The 6,421-nt window shown below is 44.2% G+C and overlaps 1 non-coding gene across 1 annotated transcript; it reads left to right on the top strand.

The window, feature by feature from the left end:
* Window positions 1-6,004: 6,004 nt before the first annotated feature.
* TRNAW-CCA lies at window positions 6,005-6,078 on the top strand. Its single transcript has one exon. It is a non-coding gene; the product is annotated as a tRNA-Trp (tRNA).
* Window positions 6,079-6,421: the final 343 nt, after the last annotated feature.

Consider the following 6,421-nt stretch of genomic DNA (forward strand, 5'->3'; position numbering starts at 1 on the left):
AAAAAGAGTTAACTTAGGTTGACGGTGGAACCCCTCTTCTTAGGGAAAGAATGGGGTGGGAGACAGAGAAAAGATAAGTAGGGTTTGCCATAGCATTATTCGTCTTCGAAGCTGTCTTATTCTAGCCATGTCATTAATCGAGGGATTTCCGTCCGCACAGTAAAGCGTGTGCATTTAGAAAGGTTGACTTCTGTAGGCCCTGTTCGGCTATGTATGTCCAAGCACACAAGCAACGAGGGTGGTGGTCTGGTAAGGTTTCCTCCGAAGAACCGAAAGCAAAGCGCTATGCCGGGATCGGGTAAAAAGCAAAAGTATAGCGCGCAGAGCAGAGCATAAAGTCTTGGCTTGATTAGGACAAGCATAGCAGGTGCGTAGCAGCCTTGTGGCGCTGCCCTTTCAGGTATATCCCATACATCGATCAAGTAAGCTTTCACTTCAACGGAGATAGAAAGTCGTTTATCAATTCCCAGCGTGACACACTAGATACAGCTGCAGAGACATGAATAAAATCTTTTGTCTCCGGGAAGAAGGTTGCCCATATTCTATATCTTGATTCGGAAAGATCACTTTCAGAACGGATGCATCTCAAGCTCTCGCTTTCAGAGCAGATGTGCGAGAAGTTTAATTACGAAGCTATGCTGATATCTATCTAAGAGTCCGGGGCTGACCTTACCGCATTTCCAATCTACAAGCAAAGCATTGAATGAACACAGAAAAGAGTGGGAATATGCTCCTAGACTAGAGAGGGTTTTCCCCACCTCTGAAGCTTTCAACTCATCATATGGCTATGCTTATGCGCGAGAACTTGTGTACATACAATCATGAAAGAGCATTTAGAGATGGAAGCAAATACAACCAATGAAATCACAGACTCAGTAACCGGGGAAGCTCTCAAAGCAAGGGTATGAAATAGGTTCAGAAGCTCGAGTAGGAGTTGCAAGCCGCATCCGTAGTCTCTCATTCTAATTCCCCTTCTCACTTTGCTCCATCCAATTCTGATTTATCATACGCGAAGGAGCGAAACGGCATCCTGATTCTTTGAGTTGTAGAACGCTTAACGAAGGCACTGAGCATATTGAGACTTGATCCTTACGAACTTCAATAGATTCATAAAACTGAGCAGAACAGTTAGTGCTAGTACAATTGTTATCCCATCCATGACCATAGCCCGAAGCAGACCTGGAAGCTGATTTGCGAGTGAATGAAATTGAACGATTAATATCGCCTTTCATGCAAAAATATTACGATTTCGATGGCTTCCTTTCCGGATGTCGATTGGGATAAGGCTTTGATCGAGAGCTAGGAGATTCGGTTGTTTAACCTAAGAGAGGAGATCCAGTTTACAGAGGAGATGCCAGGGGCAGTGGCTGTTCAATGAAGTTTCTAAGGGGCTTTTTTTAGAAAAAGATAAGATCCTACTATAAAACCAAAGGAGATTGCCAACAAGAGTAGCTTAAAAGCACCTAGTTACCGAGGCAGATGAGAAGAACTGAACAAGCCAAGAGGAGTACTCAATCAAAGCGAGCTTTCATTTTAGCGGGGGAGAACATCAATCGTTCAGAAAGCGATTCAGAAACCACCGTTGAGAAGGGTATGTGAAATAGTAGACGATGGACCAGCAGAGTACTAGAATAGGTGAAGCTTTTTCGTTACCAAAAGATATTAGTAGTTTAGTAATCGGAGCAGATGATAGACCAGAGCGGACCGGAGAGTGAACCTTAGATGGTAGGGGACAATAGAGGATAACAAGCCAGAAAAGTTCAAAGGGCTTTTTCCTTCCGAAGAGAGTAGTTACTAAATGGACAGGCTTGGTTTTGATGCCGATTGACGGCTTTCTTGCCCTTGCTTTCTTTCCTAGTCCTGAGTTTTTCTTCTTGACTATTGCTTGGGATTGGGTTTTACACTATTCAATACAAAATATCTACTCGTGGGCGGAGGGGAGGCAATAGATTCATCTTGTCCTTGGCTTGTGAAGGGAAGAGAGGCTACAGGGTATCTGACCCCGATGACATAGGGACGGTTAGGCTTGTTGGCTGGCTTATGATGGTTTCCTGTCCCAATTCAACATATTCCTTTTTTTGCTCCTGCTTGGTAGCAGGCTTGTGTGCGAGCTTGGTCCGGTTTCGATTCCTAAAGCCCCCCATTACTATATTTGCGGTACGGGACAGGCAATGGATATTGTTCGGGGTAGGACTATTCGAGGGGCAAGGCAAGGGAATGGGGAGAAGGGAAGGCTAGAGCTGACAAGCGAATACCTGCTTCCCGTGGCGAGCATAAACCTTTGGCTCGTTGGTTCATACTAAATCTGACTTCTTCCGGTTCGACTTGATGAACAACAGCAACCGGTCCATTACTGTAGTCCCTGACCTTTGAAAGCCAAGTGCCCTCCTCTGGTCCTCCGTTCACTAACTTCCTCTCCTCTTTTGAATAGGAAGAGCAGCTGGTTTTGGAACAAAGTAATGCTAATTGAGCGAGCCCAGCGCTTAATCATAGACGAGCCAGGGGGTGGTTCTTTCTCGCCACTGAATAAACCCTTCAATTGAGCTTTAGTTCGTACTCCCCTTCCATCCGGTTGGTTAAAAAGTATGTTCATCGGTAAGGACTGGAGTGGACAATATGAATTCCCTTCTTTTGCACAAAGGGAACGATCAATGACTGGAGTGGAGCTAAAGGATTCCTTTCAGGCAGGAAGCCCAAGCGGAACGGGCTACAGTAGGTAGTAGTCCAAGTCTTTCTCCTCAGTTTTTATAAGTGAGACGAATCCCGTCTGAAGCACGAGTTGAACGGCCTACAGAATCAGAAAAAAGTAAACCCGAAGGGGCAGCACAAGGTCTTCTCCTCAGAAGAAGCTGAATAAAGGGCGATGGCTTCCGTTAGGAAGTTGAGTTGAACCTCTTTCTTCGCCTTCTCTTCTCTCTCTGGTGTAGCAACCGACCCCGAAACAGCCGAAAAAGCCACTGGAGCAGGTTATAGAACTGATACTAGCAACTGTTTCAGGTCTATTTCCGTACGTAGGAGTAACTGCTTCCGTAGGAGAAGGCACACCAGCCAGCCCAGGAAGCCAAGGTTGAAAGATAAAGATCACAGACATGTGGTGAACCATACCGAGATAAAGCAAGGCACTTCCCAAGCTTGAAGTGGGAATGGAGAGGCACGAGACAGCCCTCAAAAAAGGCGAAATCCACGAGAAGGCCTCTTTGAGTAAAGATAATCGTGGCACCCTCAACATGGTCTAAAAAAGCGGAGAGAGGAACCCTACCAGAGCAGAGAGCATCGGAGCAACGGAAAGAGGCGCAGCTCCAGGGAAACACAGGTGACGGAGCTGCGAACCAAACGGGAAGGGCGAAGGAGACGGCGAGGAAGAAGGATCGCAGGTTAGTCGAGTGAAGGACCCAGACAGGGTTTCATATAGTCGAGCTAATCAGTCCAGAAGTCAGAGCAGAGCAAGAGGATAATGGAAGATTTTTTTAAGGGGTCTCTGAGTTTGCCGATGCGCTTCCAGGTAAGAAGGGGATAATTGGCCGAAATGGTTGCCCTTCGTAAAGCCAAGCCCATGGAAATCCTCAAGAAGTCGATGCCCTCTGCAGAACACTCTGTTCCCTTGATGCCAGTCACTGGAACTGATGCACTTAGACCCGTCCCAGATAGTGTATTGATCCCGTCCGGCAGCCCCTTCATTAACCCCTTTTCCGGAAACAGACCGAAATGAATGGTTTTCTGGTTCCCCCTCAAGATGTCTTTTTCGACAGCGTGAACAAAAGAAGCTCGTGCCTGGTCGGGAAGTTCCTGGGATCAAGACCGGACCTTAGATTCATCAGAGATAAAGCCCGCTGCCCTTTTATTTTTGGCAAGGTCCCATACATTATGCCTACGTGGCACCTCGGATAGTCATGGATCCTTGAACCATTAACGGGATCATATTTTTTGTCTTGGTCAAGAATCCAATTGGTGACCAATGCTGAGTCATCGATTGCTTCCACCTGGCAAAGTCCCAGCTCCTTGGCTCGTTGGATACCGAGTGACAGAGCCTGGATCTCGGCTGTGTTATTCGTATGAACACCAATTTGAACAGAACCCTCTGCCACCATTTGATTGCTTAATCACATAGCCGCACCCGCCCGGGGTTTCCTCGGCTCGCACCGTCGTAATGTAACTGTGCACAGTTATTTCTATCTGGGTTCTGTCATTCTGGGTTGTCGACTCACTCTATGCTGCAGGTTGAATTGTTCCAGAACCGCTTCCACGGAATTTTAGGGATTTGGGTCTGCTGTATCAATGCACCAGGACGGACTCCCTCTATGGATTGGTTTGTCTTAAAATATCGCATAGTTCCGAGACCACCAGATTTGAGCTGTGATCATTTTTGGTTTTTATTGCAGTAACCAATTGAGTTTTGGTGTCCTACTCGTTTGAACCCAATCTCTTTCAATCCATGCTATTAGATCCGAAATTCCATGGACGCAATTGGACATTCAAAAACACAAATGCGTGTGTGTTTCCTCTGCCCGCTTGCACATTGGGCACCTGAAAGGTCCATTCCCATACGTGTCAATCTGTCGCCGGTGAGCACTTTCCGATTTCTCCACTGCCAGTCAAAAGTCAAGGTCGACGTAGGCCTCTTCCATCTATCTCTGTCGATTTAGAGTGGGATTGCTCTGAAGGTATAATATTCTAGGTAGAAGCAATTTCGGGGAAAATCCAGCAGCAGTTTAACCAATTTCTCGCCCAGTGGAGGTAGTAGCAAAGTCAGTGGTTTCCTCCTTTTGTGAAGTCTTTTTACTATTTTTATGCGGGTCCCACATAATGCACCTCGGCACATGGGCTTTGTTTGTCTTGAGCTCTTTACCTACTATAAGGTGGTTAATTCAATCTATAGTAATAGGGACGATTCAATCATTCAAGTGACGGAATGGCAAGTATTCCGCCTTTTCATCGTGCAGTTGGTTCAAGTTCTGATTCTGATTTTGTTTCCTTTCCCACGTGGAAGGAACAAATTCCCTTTTTTCTTTTTGTTTTTTGAAAGAGAGGAAAAGAACAAGAGGGATACTTTTTTTTTTACTTTACCTTGGCCAATTGACTTGCTTGCTACAGGGTTTTTCCCATAATCCAGATGAAGATTGTGCACACTTTACCTTTGAGCAGTCGATGTACCACTTGACCCTGTACCAGAGTTCCGATCTCTTCCATTCCATTTTGTCTGTCTTGGTTTCGATCGGTGAACTTTCATTCGAGATCAAAAAAATAGAGGAGGCCTATGTGAGTTGTAGTAGAAAGAAGCCTGGCAAGCAAGGGAAATTGTTCGAACTACGGAACCTAATCGATAGCCTATCCCGTGAATGAAGACTGAGGCTGGATTAGCAGCCTATCCAAACTACTGATTCCATTCCCCGGCCTTCCAAGCTGTCTTTACTTCTTTGAAAATGTTGGCAAACATAAAATGGAAATAGAAGATCTGGAAAACCTGATGCTCTTCTGCCTTCGAGTTTTAGATAGATCTTACCTCTTTTTTTTTCCGAAATGATTGAAGTTTTTCTATTTTGAATCGTCTTAGGTCTAATTCCTATTACTATAAAGAGGATTTTTTTGGACTGCATATTTACAATACAGACGTGGTGATCAGTTGGACCTTTGATTGAGTAACATTTCTTTTTTTGATTGACCTCCTCCCTTCTTGAGGTAAAATTCCAGTAGCTTTGTTTTGTTAAGTTATTTTATTGTGATTCGACATAAGATAGACGGAATCACGCTCTGTAGGATTTGAACCTACGACATCGGGTTTTGGAGACCCACGTTCTACCGAACTGAACTAAGATCAAACTTAATACGAAGAGATAAAGCTAAAGAAAGGATATTTTCAGCTGTCATGATACAATGACTAATTTAGCCCAATTTTGTCATAAATCCTCCAACACAAGAAAGGAAAGAGAGAGATACAAAAAATGAAAAGAATTAGCATGCGAAAAATCATCCTTTTCTTTACTGCTTTATCTCCTGTCGTAAGAAAGCGCTCTTAGTTCAGTTCGGTAGAACGTGGGTCTCCAAAACCCGATGTCGTAGGTTCAAATCCTACAGAGCGTGATTCCGTCTATCTTATGTCGAATCACAATAAAATAACTTAACAAAACAAAGCTACTGGAATTTTACCTCAAGAAGGGAGGAGGTCAATCAAAAAAAGAAATGTTACTCAATCAAAGGTCCAACTGATCACCACGTCTGTATTGTAAATATGCAGTCCAAAAAAATCCTCTTTATAGTAATAGGAATTAGACCTAAGACGATTCAAAATAGAAAAACTTCAATCATTTCGGAAAAAAAAAGAGGTAAGATCTATCTAAAACTCGAAGGCAGAAGAGCGTCAGGTTTTCCAGATCTTCTATTTCCATTTTATGTTTGCCAACATTTTCAAAGAAGTAAAGACAGC

This window comes from Ananas comosus, unplaced genomic scaffold (assembly GCF_001540865.1).
Source record: "Ananas comosus cultivar F153 unplaced genomic scaffold, ASM154086v1, whole genome shotgun sequence".
NCBI classification, from domain to species: domain Eukaryota; kingdom Viridiplantae; phylum Streptophyta; class Magnoliopsida; order Poales; family Bromeliaceae; genus Ananas; species Ananas comosus.